General features: G+C 41.5%; 1 long non-coding RNA gene across 1 annotated transcript in view; it reads right to left on the bottom strand.

Annotated features, from left to right (window-relative positions):
• Nucleotides 1–14,518: 14,518 nt before the first annotated feature.
• Nucleotides 14,519–18,045, bottom strand: part of LOC116841337 — a 13,045-nt gene continuing 9,518 nt past the window's right edge. Inside the window, exons 2-3 of the long non-coding RNA XR_004377539.1 lie at nt 16,716–16,801; nt 14,519–16,630 (exon numbers count right to left, since the gene is read on the bottom strand). This is a non-coding gene — a long non-coding RNA (uncharacterized LOC116841337). The remainder of the gene's footprint in view (nt 16,631–16,715; nt 16,802–18,045) is intronic.

Raw genomic sequence — 18,045 nt, 5'->3', positions numbered from 1 at the left:
CGATTGACCACGGTACGATTGGACACAATCACCGATGAAAAGAATTATCTAGTGAATTACTAGGTCGAACCAATCATTACAATCTGTGTCCAATCGTATCGTGGTCAATCGGGTCCCACCCTTAAAATCTATTTTAATAATGTTAATATAGTAATGTATGTTAGTATGTTAGTAGTTTATTGTAATCAAAATATATAATGCAAGAACATTTATATAAACTTAAAATAATAAATTATTATAGTACAGCAAAATTTCAAATTCTTTTATTTGTCAATGAATATGCTACGACAATATTTTCAAAAAAATATGGGATCTTTATATGATGTTCCCGTGGAGGTTGGAAGTTATCCTCATCATTTTCATCAGATGGATGATCAAAAAATATTTCCCACATTTCTAGTACATCCATTTTTTATCTAAAAATGTTTAGTTGTAATGAATATTAAAGTATAATAGAAATAACTCAAATAATGTTAAAAAATAATAACATTAAGAAACGTTTGTAGAATTACATATAATTTAAAACAAACTGTGCAAACAAATCTATTTTGTTTTGTCATCAATATACCCTAATGATATAATTTATTGTGGACTTGCATCTGTAAGAGTCATATAAAAACAATACTTGCAAATAGGTTAAAACAGTGTGACTTTTTACTTTAGGATGATATTTGAAAAATAATATATATTTTAATGGTTATATAACTTTAATTAAGAATAAATAAAATTTTATTAGAAAACAACACCAGATGATTTTATAATCAATAATACAATTTTACAAAATTATTATCTCGTGTATTTGTCACGGTATTGTTCTGCCTAGCCCACTTGCAGTCATGAGACAGCATTAAGTAGCTTTGGGTTGTCATTAATCACATAATAGTAGTAGATGGTGATGTCTGTAACTTATTTCTGCTCTAGGGAAATGATTCGGAGGGGTATTATCGGAAACACCCAATAGTGAAACTAATGGCTTCTGCACATAGGACGCGATAATGCTTACTGCGCGGCGAAAGTTCACGCGACAACCAATTAATATACTGCTTTCCGTAATAACCTTCTAGCTCTTATGGAAAAACAACATATTGATTGGCTTTTGCCGCGCGGCAAGCATTACCGCGTCCTGTGTGCAGGAGCCATAACGCTTGCCGTGAGGAGGAAGTTGCCTAGAGAATAACGAGGTAGCCAATCAATGTACTGTTTTTCCATAAGAGCTAGAAAAGCTTTATTACGAAATATTGTATATTGTTTGGTTGTCGCACCAACTTCCGCCGCGCGGCAAGCGTTGCCGCGTTCTGTAAGTAAGAGCCATAAGGCTGAGTTCCCATTTAGCGCATCACGCATCGCGTTGTCCGAGTTAAGCCAATCCTAAGGCCAATAAATTGTTTCATTATATTCGACGTAAAGTTACTCTATAAAATGGGACGATTTGATTGGCTTAACTCGGACGACGCGACGCGTGACGCGCTAAGTGGAAACGCACCCATAATACTAGAAATGCTGTAGTATATAGGTGCGTTCCTTTATTTATTGCGAGTACTGACGCTATGACATCATGAAATACTGCTAGTAACGTTCCGTTTTAACTTCGAGCACTGTCGAGATGCTGCAAGGTGATAAATGGGAACGCATCACCTTACTACCACTGCTTTACCTCTCCAGCTGCAGTAGCCGCAGCAGGAAGTGACATCAAAATTCATGACGTCACAAACTCGTCGAAATGCTTTCGCACTATAACCTATTTAGGAACGCTGATAGTACTGACAGTACTTGCAGTAAATAATGGAACGCAGCCAATGGGTATTTACGACAATTAGAGTTAGAAGGTCCCATGGCATGTGTTTTCCGCGTACCGCGTAAACACGTAATCAATAAATTGTGACGTTTAGTATTTCTCTTGGAACTTCTAAAAGAATAGAAAGATGTGATTGGTTACGCGTTACGCGAAAATACGTGCCATGGGACTCCACCCTTATGGCTCCTGCACACAGGACGCGATAATGCTTGCCGCGCGGCGGAAGTTCGCACGACAGCCAATCAATATGCTGCCTTCCGTAATAACCTTCTAGCTCTTATGGAAAAACAACATATTGATTAGCTGTCGCGCGGATTTCCGCCGCGCGACAAGCATTACCGCGTCCTGTGTGCAGGAGCCATTAGAGTTAGTTCCACTAGGGTCGAAAATTATGATAGGCACGACCATCAAGTACTTTTGTAGTTTATGACAACTTCTTCTAATGCCCAATTTCTTTACCTCCGCTTAACTTTTTTGTTAAATTCAATACAATATGCATAAGTATATAAAGTAAGTACGGGACTATCCCAATTGCATACCGGTGCTTTGCCTTATCTAGTGAATTACTAATTCACTAGATAAAGCAGAGCACTAATTGGTGGTGTGCAATTGAGTTTATGGCCGGTATTCATAGGCCGGTATTCATAGTCCGATCTTATATTTCAGATAATCTTAAGTACTGTTTTAAGATGTTATGAACCAATCATAGAGCCGTATTCGCATCTTAAAACATTACTTAAGACGGTCTTGAAATAAGATTCGACTATGAATACCGGCCTATGTATATTTGGACCTCATCCATAGACTCGTATTTATACCCCTTGTCCACAACCTTGCTTTAATTCTTAAGCCATAAGAAATTAACCAACCACAGTTGATTATTTTTAAAATAATCGATTGGTTGGTCAATTTATTACGGTATAAAGATCAAAGTAAGGTTGTGGACAAGGGGATAGTCGGTGCTTATATTTAAGATCATCTTAAGTTCCTCTTCAGATGATGTACGGATCATTTCATTGGCTACGGAATATCTGAAGGGAAACTTAAGACCGTCTTAAATATAAGACCAAATTATAAATTTCGGCCACAAAATACTATCCTATTCTGCTTGCGGACTTTTGGGCCTCGCACACTGGATGGGCAATGAGCGATGAACGATATCCAATGAAAGCTCTCATTTTTACTTGAAGCAAAGCTTTCATTGGGTATCGCCCATCGTTCATCGCTAATCTCGTCCAGAGTGCGAGAGCATTTCACGGGCTTCGACTCCTGCTGCCACGGAACGGCCATTTAGCGAAACAGCCACGCAGATACGTTCTTCATCGATCGTTCTCAAAAGATAAGTAATTAATCTTTTATTATTTATTGCGAGAGATATTAAATATCGATTAGATTTATCAGAAGAGAGTGACGTTTTAATAAGATGCGTTGTTTTGAAATTCCCTAGGATTTCAGCATCAATGACATCGGATGTAAGTGAATCGCTACCTAATCCAGACAGCACAAATATAAAAAATCGAGTCATAAGATGTCTTTAGGACGTCTTTAAGACATCTCTAAGACAATACCTTATAAACTTGTCTTAAAAATGTCTTAAAGATGTTTTAAAGACATCTTATGACTCGATTTTGGACATTGTGCTATCTGGATAAATTGCACGTATCATTTGAAAATGTTTTCGAAACGTCTTACAAACGGTTATGAAACATTACTTATGTATAGAAAACATAATAATAAACTAACCCATATAGCACAAATATCCAAAATACATCCCAGAGACGAGATGATATTTCTGGGATGTCTCTAGGATATATCTTGGACATATGTGCTATATGGGAATATATGCTACACACGTTGCAAATAACAACATCGGGAACGACAAAATCCTGCAAAAGAATATTATTTCAATGATATAGGTAATAAGAATTACATTTAATTTCAAGCAGATAATAATAGCGCTGTCATTATAATTGTATAATTTACATTACTACATTGTCGTTTCGCTGCACAAGGGAACACGTAGGACGTTACGCAATCTCAATGCCGCGCTCGCGTTGAAAATCACGCAACAATATAGGCGAAGACAGTGCCGTTTCTTTTGAATTCCCGCAACGACGTCGATTATCGCTCAACTTAACTATACATTACGTAATGACGATCGTTACGCGTAATTGCAGTTGCTTTCGATAGTAACGCACTTCCGCTACCTGTTACCCACGGCTCGCCTACCTGTCCCTTTCGTTAACTGGAATCATCCGGCCTATCGAGCGACACTTAACGTGAAAAAGAGAACGGTATTCCTCGTTTTACTGTTGACTCGTAGTTCAACCCGTTAAAACTTACGAAAGACGAACTTACGAAAATATACATGTTTATATGAGATGAATGAGAACATCTCTACGGTTTCGAATATTTCCATGAGTGTTTCATGAGAAATAAAAATCTTATCTGAGAGATATGCTGTTACCACCACACGCTGAGGAAAAAAATAACTGGAAAATAAAAAATATTTATTTAGTGGGTACTAATATAACATTATTTAATTAAATCTAAATTCTTTTATTTAAATAGGACAAACAATTTCATTTTTGTCTCTAATCATATTTGTAGTAAAATAGTAATAGTAACATTTATATAATATTGTTATTACTAATATTATAGCAGAATTGAATAAAAAAATAGTTTCCTTGATATAATTTATATTAATTAAAGTATTTTTCTCTATGTATAATTTGAATTATGAATATCAAATTTTCTTTTAGTATATAACTACTCCTATTAACAATATTATTATGCACTTGAGATTTGGCGAAATATGTGGAAAGGTAAAACACTTCAATAAAAAGTCAAATTGTCAGTGAGGTTGAACGACGGAGCGGGAGGGAAGATCGCGCATCCGCGGTTCAGCGCAACTATGTATTTCTGCGACCTGTCGAACTGCAATCGCACGCGTACGAACGTTTAGGGCTCGAATTTGATGGGCGCGCATTGCACCGGGACAATTAGGATGCGAGCGCGGTCGGCGCACGTATTTCGGTAATGCACCGCGAGTGAGGAGTGCTCGCCGAAATATAACGCTCGTCGAATTCGGCTGCAGTCCCGCGGTGTCCCGCGGCGCACACGTTGCACATACGTGCCGCGACGAATGCATTCCTGCGTGCACGCGTGCCGAATAAAGAATACGTGTGTCGCGTATGCACCGTCATGCGTCGCGCACCTCTCTCTGCTGCGTGTCCGAGAGATGCTATACTTCTGGATATAATTTCGAGATACCGCGCTCTTCTCTCTCTCTTCCCGATGTTACATGCACGGAGAAAAAAATCTGGTCGATTTAATGTGACGATGACGTGTTTCGATCAAAGGGAACAAAATTTCTGCTTCTTAGAATCTGAATTTGGTTCATAAGAAACAAAAATTCGATTTTTTATCGAGGAAAACGGCGCGTCGCCACTTTTCAAGAAAATAGTTGGAATTAAGATAAAAATATCAATTCCCGGACCTAATCCTGGACATTCTTACTGTTTTGGTTTTCAAATACGAATATTTAAACTTTCAACGTAGAATGTTTGTATATACTCAATATTTTACGTATATTTTATGTTGAAAATTTAAATATTTGTATTTAAAGACCAAAACAAAAAAATGCCCAGAATTAGGTACAGGCATTGATACTTTTACCTTAACGTGACAATGGACGAAGCAAACGCGTTTTGGTTGAAGAAAACGGAATTTCTGCTCTTAGAACTTGAATTTGGTTCATAAGAAACAGAAATTCAATTTTCTTCGAAAATTTCGTAACGCGTCGCCAGAGAAAGAAGTTTAGTTGAATTGACGTACCATTGACTCTCTCTAGACGGGAGTTTTTCACTGAAAATCTCCATAAGATTTGTTCGAGTTTCTCAAGAAGCTATATTTCTTAGAACTGTAATTACAAAGCGGCATCTCATGACTCGAAATTCGCCCTGAATTACATAATTTCTAGAGTCAGTTAAGATTTTAATACAGTCAGCTGATTAAATATAGCGACACTTTTTCTCAATCAGTTGTGTAACGTACTCCGTAATAGAGAAAACCTGACAAAACGAAAAACCAATTCTCCTTTTGGATACATTATAGAAGTAATCGAGAAAGAGTGTAGCTACTTTTGGTCAGCCGACATCGAGTATCTTATCACCGCAAACGACAAGTCAATGGTACATTCACACGGGGAATCTATTAACAGGAGGCAATTTTCGAACACCATGTATACAAGAGCGCCAATATGCGGCGTGAATACGCGCGCGTGTCGCACCTTGCGCTCGCCAGAGGGAATCACAAAGAAGACAACGACGACGACGACGACGACGGCAATGCACCGGACATCGTCGAGTGAATAACGAAACGCGTTCTGTCCTCGATTACACGTCGCGTTACGGCCGAACCGAGATTTCAACGGACGTACAGCGACGGCGATCGTGCGGACAACTTTCGGCGCGGTTGGTCGTGAAAGGTAGGTGGACACAGAAATAAAAGACCTTTCTATTCGGCCGACTCGCTGGGAACCGGCTCGGCTCGCAACTTGCTACTCGGTTTGCCGTTAATTTTAAACAGCTACGTATGCTCGCGCGCGCACGACTCGACTCGTCCACTTGACTCGTCTCGCACGCCGTTGAGGCGCGTTGGCGCAAAGTGACCGTAAAATTATCGCCGCGAATTAACGCAAGCGGATCGCCGGGCGTAAACCGCCATGTCGGGGCGAGGATTCGCGCGGATTCTAGATCGGATTATGCGTCGCGCGAGCCTGGCCCTGTGGAGGAGCGAGAACGTGCTGCGGGTCACGACGCAGACGACACGACGAGCTCCTACGAGCTCGCCGCGCCGTGTCGGCCGGCACACAGCTGGTGACAAGCCTATTCCTAGGAGCGCGCGAAGCATACTCGTAAGAATATGTGCCGGTTTCCCGACGCTGGCGGCCATCTTGCGTGATGTCACGGCGTGGCCTACTTCGAGCGACTCCACGTGCGGGGGTCGTCGACCCGGGTTCTCTCCTTTAGTCCCCCTCTTGCCTAGCTCTATCTCGACTTGTTCCCCTCACCAAACTTTCGAGCGAGTGAGCGAGTGTTCGCCTTCGAAATATCGCCGATGCACGAGAAAGCGTTGCCGCATTGTGTAACTTTAGTCTTTTCTTCGTCGAATTACGAGATATCTTCACCCTCCGCGAGTTAAGCCTTAACTCTCAGACGTTGCTCTCACGGTCGCCCCGAACGTGCATTAGTGAAGCTCGACCGTTCCTTTCTTTCTTTGAGTCGACTTCGTTCTAACCTGGTCTAGATACGCTCGTTTGCATAAAGATTACGGCGTTTTCGTCAAGTTTATACAATACAATGATGTTTACACTTCCCCGCTTATAAATTACTTTTACACGGAATGAGTCAATAACTGTTACTACCTTGAGTATTTTCGAAGCGAAAAATGATGGGTGACCTCAGGATCTTCGAAGTTACTCCTCTCAGAAAAAAGCGTAACCACCATAAGACACTTTTGTTTTAAGTAGAATAGCTTCGAAAATCTCATAATCATCTTTCTTTCTTGCTTCAAAAATATTCACAAGGTGAAAATAGTCATTAGCCTTGTATACTTCATATTTAAAAATTTGACAGTTCTCAAACCTTTCTATTCTTAAGCACAAAGGTTGCAATTAAATTAGCGCGTTTCTAAACTTGTAAAGAAATATCGCAGTTCAAGCAGCACAAACTTGTAAAAAACGACTTAATAACACCTGAAAGACTATAAAAGATATCTAAATAAAATAGAATGTCTTTTGAATGTCTTTAAGACATCTTTTAGAAACTTGTGCTATCTGAGAACCTCAATACAAACATGACTGATTCTCAAGCTGTTTGTAGAACGGTTTCTACATGCTTCTTCGATATCTTCAGAACGTACAATTGACAGCCAACGGAAATAAGTTTATAGGAGAAGGATAGGAGAAATAGTTTCTCAGTAATTCTCATATAGGACAGATTCTCTTATTAGATATCAGCTATGTTTCAAATTCTTTTGCAAACTAGCGCACTCTGGGTTTTAAAATGGTTTGAATATTATTCTCGATACGTTTTGGAATGCAATTGATGATCCAATTGAGTTTTACTAATTCTCAGAAGTATGTTCTTTAATAGAATCGTTAGTGTTCCAAACTATATTCCATTAGCTATTTTTCAAACTGTATCGAGAAAAATGTTCAAACTGTTTTGAAACTCTATGCACATTCGTGACCAAACAGATTGTTCGCTATTTTTTTTTTTTTTTATTCCGGAACGCATGGTTTTAATATGAAGGAGTTCTCCCTCACCGGAAAAGAAATTGTCCTATTGGACAAGATGATGCGTTCCGCAACTTACACAATAAATAGCCACGAGATTACACACACCTAACCTTTCGTTCCCCGACCCCAGGCGATGTGTGTTTGAAATTCGATTTCAATATCTTTTACGCAAATATAATAAATCCGTGAATATGATATTCGCTCGAGAAATTAAGATCGCAATTAAATTTCGAAATAAAACGGCGCGTTAATGGCGCGACTAAGCGAAGAATTCTCGGATCGTAAGACATATCGCGAAATTACTTCCCGCTAGTCGCTTTCGTCGTCCAATTATCGAATTTTACGAAATAGACGTCGAGTTTTATGGTCGACGGTGTAACGAGCAAGTCCGTCAAACTAAGAAAGAACTCAAGTTCTCTAGAAAAGTAACCAGCGGTTGTCACTTTCAAATGTGGCAACGCGACCTCCGCTCCTACGCACCTGCGACTGCCCAATAAAGTCCCTTACATAATCGTGAGATCGACCGTTGGGAATCGGACGAACCGCTATGCCTCCCGTGTCTCAGAAATGAGCAACGATCGCCCAGTCGGTTAATAGGATGAAACACCCAATTATCAGTATCCCCCTTAGCTATTAACACTCTAACAAAATTTAGTTTTACTTGCGACCACACATAGAAAAATATATACTGTAGTCAAGAAAATTTTATTTGTTTCAAGTGTTCTATAAGTTTATATATCCGCAAATTTGTTATAACTTCATCAGTAGCATCAAATTTGTTCAAAATTTCATTCTGAATCCTAGTAAGTTTAACATTTCAAGAATATTAAATTAAAATAGATACTCGGTTTACTTATTCCATATAAAGTCAACCTTTTCTTCGATTTTTTAAATAATATTGTTACAAAGAGTAGAAAATTATTGTAAAGAGAATAAAATCTTTTGTGTATGTGATAATGAACCTTTTTAAAATTTGTGATAAGTATATTTTAAGACTGTTATTAAGAAAATATTCTTTGTTAAAGAAAGAGAGTAAACTAAGAGTAAGTAAGCATGTATGTGTGATTCCAAATGAGATCTCCACAACTAAAGTTCTGTATGTATGATTTCAAAAGAGATCTTCACGACTAAACTGTGAACAGATATTCTTCTTACTGCATACAGAAAAATATCATTCCACTGTTAAGAAGAGCGATTATTCAGTTTACTTTCCTACTTGTAAGTAATGGTTGTCTTCAACTAAGAAGATTTTCCTGATAATGGTCTTAAAATATACTTATCATAAATTTTAGAGAACCTCATTATCGTGCTCTTAAAAGAAGAATTTATTCTCTTTACAAGAACATGATGAAACTTTATCGAAGAAAAACTTAATTTGACTCTGGTCAGTAAGTAAATTTTTATTTTAAAGTTTGTTTTAATTTAATATTCTTTATTGAAGTGCTAAACTTTCTAAAATTTAAGATGTATTTTGAATAAATTTGACCATTAATAATAAATTATCTATTAATAACAAATCTGATGGATCTATGATAGGATATAAACTTATAAAATAAGTAATTATTTGAGACAAGTAACATTTATTTAAATGCAGTCTGCATTTGTCTATGTATGGATATAAGAAAACCCAGGTTTTTTTCGAGTGCCAATGACTATATATGAAGTGAATGTCAATAATTGGATGTTTTAAAACCGGTCCTCTCAGACCCGTTAAAAATCGACCCGTAAGTAAGTTACGTGTGCGACAGAACGAACGCGCGGTCAGCCAAATTTCCCATTAGTCAGCGAATCAGTCATACCAATTCAAGGCTAAAAGTCTCACGTACGCGTTAAGCGCGAACGACGACACGCAAAATTAATTCGCGGAATCGCCAACTCGCTCCGACGATCCGTAGATTTCCGTCAGGCATCAGCGCCACGTCGGAACGTCGTTATATCCTTAATGACACGATAACATCGCGATTGAAATCATAATGAAAGATCTCGCCGTGCAAGCAGTACCGCTCCGCGTGAGTGATGCGATATCGATATTTTTACTGCGCCGTGAACTTTCCACGTATAATTAATTATTGACACGCGAGACAATATCACGACGTCCCGATCGTGTCTCTTATCTACAGTTGGGGTCTATTCATAGCCGCTCTTTCTTGAAGTGTGTTGGAGTCTAACGCGTGATTTATCTTCACCTAGAAAGAGACTCTTATAAACGCACGATTCTTGTGCGAGAATCAAATGACTCCATTAACCATGCCGACGCGTCCATGATATTTTTTTCTAAGTGAATAAGCAAATAAATCTCTCCACGCGCTCGCGCGCCTACCTCTGTGCCCCATCGAATTATCATCGGCTACATTCATAAAATATTTACATACAATCTGAACGCAACAGTCGTATTTCAATCTCTCGAAATCGTCATGCCACGCCAGCCAGCTGAGACAAACGAACGGACGGATTGTATTCATTTCGGGCGTCGCGATAAACGGAAAAACGATCCGGCCTTTGAGATCGTGGGTTTGATTGAACGAAGTAAGATCGAAAGTCATGCACTGTTTAGGTCGTCGACCCCGTTTCGGGGTTCTTCCGCTCGCTCGCCGGTAAAAGTGGACGAGCGGGACGTGTGAGTACCGCTGGAGTTGTCAACTTGTAAAACCAGCGGGTAAACATACGGTACCGCGCGTGCAAAGCACCAACGCCGCTGCAAATGGACGAGGTGCCGGAGGAAAAACCCGGCCAACCGACCGACCGACTGACTGACTGGTCGAGTGAGCGACCGGAGGTCCGATTCTGGACACACAGTTAACTTAAGTGCGTCCTTTCAATTCCAAGCTCTGTTTCTCTTGTACGGGCGTTATGTATAACTTCATGTAAGGCAAATGTACCAATGCCCGGACATGTACCAATCTCCGGACATTGTTATTGTTTTTATATTTGAATATGAATATTTCAACTTTCAACATACAATACATACATATTGGTATACATACATTTAATATTTATATTTAGTGTACGTTGAAAGATGAAATATTTAGAGAAATATTCAAAATAATAAGAGTGTCCGGAATTAGGTACATGTCCGGGCATTGGAACATTTACCTTATAACTCGAGCTTCAGCTCGAGAATCAGAAAGACATATTTAGCGTTCCATATGTGTCCAGAATAGGATATCAGCCCACAAAGATATTTCTCAAAATTTTTCCGAATACAACGTAGATTCCAACTGGAATTCCCAAAATATGTCCCAGAATTGGTTATTCCGTGACGATAATAATGGCGATCCCATTCTTACCTTAAACATAACCTTAGATAGTTCTCTATCTAAAATCGAAACAGAAATACTATGGAAATTGGCACTCTTTCTTCAATCGGTCGATATGCTTTTATAATACCACAAAAGGGAATCACACTTTAATCCTAAACTATCGTATTAAATGGTATGATAAATAAAAAATAAGATATTTTCAAAATACTAAATATCTCACTGAATAATGAAATTATTTAGGAAGTCAATATACATTTGTTTAATTCTAATGTAACTGAGAAAATATTGGGAAAACTTTCCTAATTAGAATCGCATGTTTGAAACATTACAATTCCAATACAAGAACTCATTTTAGGGAAACAGACAGGATCCCAATTAGATCCCACGAAATTTTCTATACGGTAAGCTACGTGAAACGAACGATCGATTCTTTTTCGCAGACGAGGTCCCGCGATTGCAATCGATTTGCTCGTTGAATCAATCGATGACGCCTTTCTCTTCTGTTTCCTTCTTCTTCGTCCCGCTTTTACCGTGATGATTCTCGCAACGACGACGGCGACGATGACAACGACGACGACGATTGTAAAGTACACGAGGTGCCGTCGCGGCTGTGACACAGCACAGTTATCGCCGTGCCGGCAATCGCTTACCACTTCCGGCGACAAACAGGCGAAGCCGATGAAGGGGAAGTCAGCCACGACGCACGTGGAAGAAATTCAATTCCGGCCAGATTTCTAGCGCGCCTACATCGATCCCGGGCGTTGTTGCACGCTCGGTAAACTATCCGCCATGCGCGCTTTCAGGTCATTGGGTCAGGCTTTCCTCATCGACCCGACCCGACTATTGAAGATCCACTTCTCTCAATTACGCCCGTTTCAGTCCCCGTGGACTTCGTTTCATTCGTCGACTCCTTTCTCTTGCGCGCTAGTCGCCGCAAGCCAATATTGGTATACCCCGCACACGGAGTCGGTTAAAATACGCGCTTGTAACATCTCACGACACACAGACAACGACGGAAAACTCACTCGGCTGACCCGAGAGACCGCCGCGTTCATCGACGCATTGATGCAAGCGGCCTTTAAATCACGACGGCGCTGAAAAGTGAAAACTCACGCGCTCGCCTCGCCTCGCCTCTTGCGAAATGACGACGATGACATTGCGAAACGTGAGCATGCGAGCGTCTTCCCGCGAATTTATGCCGTTTGTCTCGCGACATTCGGGCATGTCCCCGGCGCGATGGCCGTTCGTTCGGTTTGCATACAAATTAGAAGGCGCAGCGGCGATTTCACCTCGCTCGCGAGACAAATTAGGAAAACGCCGGCGGCGGGGCACGTGAATTGCGTAGATCGCGCCGATTGCGCGCACCTGCAATTGACCCACGGCGTTTTCCTGGAAAACGTCCACAGCGGCATGCGAATCGCACACCAAATGGCAGACTCGGAGCGAGTCGCGAGCGTGTCTATTACGTAAAGTACTCTTTATATCCGCGTGTGTGTACGGCAGGATATACGACGCGCCACGTGCCGCGCACCATGCCCGCGTCTTTCCTCGTCGTGCACACACATCCCTGGATCGTTGTCGTCTCAGCGAGCATCGATTTAAACCACCCTCTCCTCACCCCCTCGCCCTCGCCCTCTCCGCTCTCCTGTGTTTCTATTTTACCGCAGGCACCGAGCGTGCAATGAGAGAGTCTCGCTCGCGAACGTTCAGACGACGGCAAACGCGGTTAACGACAAACGCCAGACAAAAAGATAAGAGCAACTGCTCTAAAACAAGCCGCTTGATAAGAGAGGAGAGAGAGGGTGGGATGAGGAGGCGGCGGCAAGGGGATGACACGGTTTGCGGAACGAGGGGCGGCGGATCCGTGGATTGTGTGTGGGTGAGGGTAGGTGTCGGGGGGAGGGCAGGGGAGAGAAGGGGAGGGAGAGGCAAAACCAGGGCGCAAGTATTGATCCCGCGCCTGGGCGGTTGACACATTTACCGAAAGATACGCGTGGTCTAGTTTTGGCGGAAGATAGCGCGCGCGCGAGAGCAAGGGGGAGAGAGAGAGAAAGAGAGAGAGAGAAAGCTAGAGCAAAAAGGGAACATCTAGACGCCGCTTACGATGATAACTCTCGCGCTATTAACGGAGTCAATGGGTTAATGAAGCCTCCGCCGCGCACTGGGGCGCATTGCGGGCGTAGAACGCGCGTAGGAACGGACCATTCCTCGAGGAACTCTTGGCGAGAAAAAAATGTCGTTAACTTCTCTCTGAGAAAGACATTGTGAGCTAACGACCGCCGCGACAGTACCGATCTATCGGCGCTTGACTTCTTCTTTTCATAGCAGTTGCAAAGAACAATGACGCTCGAGTAAAACGTAATGATGAGACTGACGAGTGTGGATGGTGTGATTATGGTCGGATCTTGTGTTTCAAGACGTTTTAAATTCAACTTCAGATGCTATGCAAACCGCTTTGTTAACTGCGGAGCATTTGAAGATGAACTCGACGATCTTGCATAAAAGATCCGACTATGAACTGTGTTCAGCGAATATAACGATTGAATGGTCGACTCTTGGAAAATGAACGTTATTGGTGAGTCTCTGAAAGTAGGTCCGAGTCGACATTTTGATCCTACTCAATATTCCACTCAGCACCTACTTTGAAGTCTATACCAACCTTTTTTGGTTCTATTTAACCTACTAGCTTTGTCAAGAGGTTCTCTTCAGAACCTATAAGCAGTATTTTTTGTAGTTTCTGAGGCGTTAAATAGGATCTCAATTCTCAAGTGTATTAAACATACACTGATCCTTCAGGATATCCAGGTGTTAGAAAATTTAGATCGAAAATAAAGTTAAAATTTCGACTTTAGTATTCAAATAAATGTTTCTTTAGAATAGTCCAAACGAATTATTTGGTTGACACAACAAAAATATTGCTTTGGAACTAAGCCGCAAATAAATATTTTTGTTGCTTCAAACAAAATTTTGTTTGATCAATCGAAAAATTCGTTTGGACTATTCCAAAGAAGCGTTTATTTGATTCAACTAAATCGTTCTCTCTGTGTACGTCAATCATAGATAATTTTTATTCATTGATTGTACAATGTACGTAATTGGTTGTACGTTATATTTTCTGAACGTAACCTACAAATACCGTCGTACCATCTGCAGTAGCACAATTTCGATACCGTACCCTCTATTTGAAGATGTGACCGAAAATGCGCAAAGTCCTCCCTGAGGTTTCTTCTAAGAGAGAAAGAGAGAGAGAACCTCGCGCATCAGCGTGTCGCACTGACCGAGGTCACCTCTGACCCGTGGAAGTCGCGTCGCTATTGTTCCTGCGGGAAATCCAAAAAATGAAATCCTCGCCCGTATACGGCAGAAGCTTCGCTGCCGGTTTCGGGATCGCTGCCAAATGGGTCAGAGCTCGTATTGAGCCGCCACCGTTGACCTCATCCCCTCGCCGTTACCCCTTGCCTCTCTTGCCGCTCTTCCACATCCACTGCCTCCTCTTCCTCCTACTCATCCTCCTCATCCTCCTGCTGCTGCTGCTGCTGCTATCCTCTGGCCGGAGATCTAGAGCGTTCCTAGAGCAAAGCTGCCGACAGGGACAAACTATCGCGCCACATCGCCCGCGGTTACCTCGCGTCGTCCCACACCGTCATAACGTTACGCGGCATTATGCAGCGGCTACAAACGTGCTTGTGTAGACTGATTAATTACGCGGTCTCACTCGGCCACGACTGTTGTGTGTGTGTATCGAGAGAGCTGAAGGAAACGAGACAGAGGTGGAGATCAAGCGAATGTTGCGAAGTGAGGAAACCTAAAGAGACTGGTCGCATCTTTTTATGGTATATATATCGTATTTTTATTCTCTAAATTTCTTAGGCTAGAATCTCAAAAACCAGTGAAAAATGGCAGCATTTTTACTCGAAAATGTTGCCACTCGAAAAAGTGAATGTTTCACTTAAGCTTAAAGTGAATTCTGATTCCATATGAATCAGAACGATTCATATAGTTCCAACCGATCGAATATTTCGATCGGTTGGAACGAATATGCTTCTGTGACAGTGAAGTACATCAGATGCACTCTTCAATTTTGAGTGAAAACATTCACTCGACGTCATTCAGAGTGGAGAATTCGCATTATATTGAAAAGTCACTCGAATTTGAATGACTCGGTGTTCATTCTACTTTTTGAGTAAAGTTTCTTAGAAATTAAATTATTTATCAAAAATTAAATCTCTAAATTTCTTTTTTAAATTTCTTTGTAACTCTGACCGTTAACTTCTACAACCTAATCTATAATGTGCTCTTTGCTTGTTATTCTCTATCTTTTTCTCATTTAAAGCTTCATTTTCATGTGTTCTTTGTTTCCTGTTTCTTTCTCTTTATCTTCTCCTGAATCTTAAATCTTAGATCTTAGAACCTTAAATCTTAAATCTCAAGACAGAAAAATACAGAGAACAAGAAACAGAAAATAAAGAGCACATTTTAAATCAAGCTGAATGCATGTTTCTACGTCGATTAACCTGGGTTTACATCCTTGTTTGAAAAAATAAATAAATAAAGTTTAAATTTTAATAAAATTTTTAAAGAAAGAGAGAGAGAGAGAGAAAGAATACGTTTGGAAGATATATAAGCTTACGCTATCTATATACAAGTAGCTGCCAGAGTTAACATATACAATACTAGCATTGTTTAACGATATTAGTTTAAAGTTTTAATTAAAAGAGAGTTTCGATAGTGTCTAGCTCGGGTCAACTGCCAGACACATAAATATCGTAGACAAAGGAGAAATACCGATTTAGGAAGAGAGAGAGAGAGAAAGCACTCATTTCACCTGTGATTCCATTCATCCGCCTTTATTAGACACGTAACACCCCTTGAATCTTCCGTCGTCTATCTTCTCCCTCCGGTGCATTGTGTTGTGCCGTGACGCGATATAGAGAAGCTAGAATACTGTTTGATCAATACTCCAGCCTCGTCACAGTCATCGCGTCCTCGTCTTCGCACACATCGATAGAGCAAGGGAAAACGAAACGTGGGGCGGTAGGATACGAGCTGTCAGGCGCGTGGAATGATTAATGGCGGCAATGACAAGCCGCGGGACGCGACTGTTATTGCTGGCTTCTCGATTAAACGGAAAGTGCAGCCTCCATAGGAGGAGGAGGAAAAAGGAAAAACAAAAGAGAAGGAAAGCAGAGCGAGTAGCCCCGGTTCATTTCGAGAGACGACAACGCGCGCGATACTGTGGGGATTTTTAACGGCGCCAAATCGCCGATAGACCTACAAGAGTAGATAAGTTCTTAACGCTTTATAGAGAGCGTGGCACATGGCGTGAGACACGTGCCGAAAGGTCGATGCTCCTTACATCGTATTTTTATGTGATTCCCTTTCCTCTCGGTCTTTTGCGGACGGGCTCGCTCGTATTCGTTGAGACCTCTTCGTGAACAGCCACTAGAACAAGCGTGTTTATATTATAGCAATATATCATATAAATAGTGAACTTTATATAGGTATTTTAAATAAAGAATTCAAAATTTTATTCTTTTGCGCCAAGAGATTAATTGAACCACTGTGCGTCGCGGCAATCATGAAAATCTGTCTGAGTAGATGGGAATATTTAAACTATTACTCGATACATAATTGAAATGTCGAGGCTGTGTCTCCCAGTTGAAGTTCACCGAATTTTCGTCTCGCCTACTTCAAGCAGCGCTCGCGTGCTGCACAATTACGGTCGATTTACGGCACGGAAAATTCTTGACACAGTGCGAGCACACTCGGTGCACGTCGAAGCGCAAGCCGCGGAACCGCGTAAATGGGCCGCTATTAATAGGAACCAGCAGCATCTGTTTATCTTACACACCTAGAAAAGTCAAGTGCAGCCGGCTGGTCGAATCGCACCGGCGCACTTCATGAAGAACGTGGAGACGGGCGCGCGGTACTATTTTGACAGTGCCTGAAAACTTCGTGTCTCTCACGTCGACGCTTTAACGCGCTTATTAGCACGCGACGACGTATCAGCGCTCACGAAAGCGTTGGGTAGGGACGGAAGTTTTATAAAGAAAATTGCCACAGTCGCTCGATCGACGTTGTCCTCGTTGTCGAGATGAAATCGTATTCGATAATTCCCGTATTTAGCACGCGTCGTTCACTTCCAGTCGCGGAGCGACAACGTGACGCAAATAACGTAAACGCCGAGTCGAGTCGCGCTCGCAATCGCGGTGAGGATATTGCGAAACGTTATTATAATACGCTAACATGCTCCGTACACGACAACTGGAAAATCTGCTTACTTTTACTCGCCGTAAAAGCGCGACGGCGATGACGTCTCCCGATTCGAAGTGTTACGTTAGGATCGTGCGAGTCGATTTTGCGCGATGACGCCCATAAGCAGTTATCGCTTTTACAGTTCGATCATAATGCGACGTGGGGTAATCGATTATGATGAGGAACGAGGAGTTATCATCTCGTATGGGGAAGCCGACAATCAAGTGCACCCCGGGAATTCTCGCTACTCGGTTCGCTCCTTTGTTACACAACCGGCTCTCTCAGCAACTCGGCCAACTATCGACCCCACCAGAAGCTCGCCCCTCTCGTCCCGATTTCTTCCGTTTTCCCACCGTCACCTCTCTCTCTCTCTCTCTCTCTCTCTCTCTCTCTCTCTCTCTCTCTCTCTCTCTCTCTCTCTTTTTCTCTCT

Source organism: Odontomachus brunneus, unplaced genomic scaffold (assembly GCF_010583005.1).
Source record: "Odontomachus brunneus isolate Ranch 3 - 2012 unplaced genomic scaffold, Obru_v1 Obru_scaffold_015, whole genome shotgun sequence".
NCBI classification, from domain to species: domain Eukaryota; kingdom Metazoa; phylum Arthropoda; class Insecta; order Hymenoptera; family Formicidae; genus Odontomachus; species Odontomachus brunneus.
The sequence above is the reverse complement of the archived record's forward strand: the minus strand, read 5'-3'. Positions and strand labels throughout refer to the sequence as shown.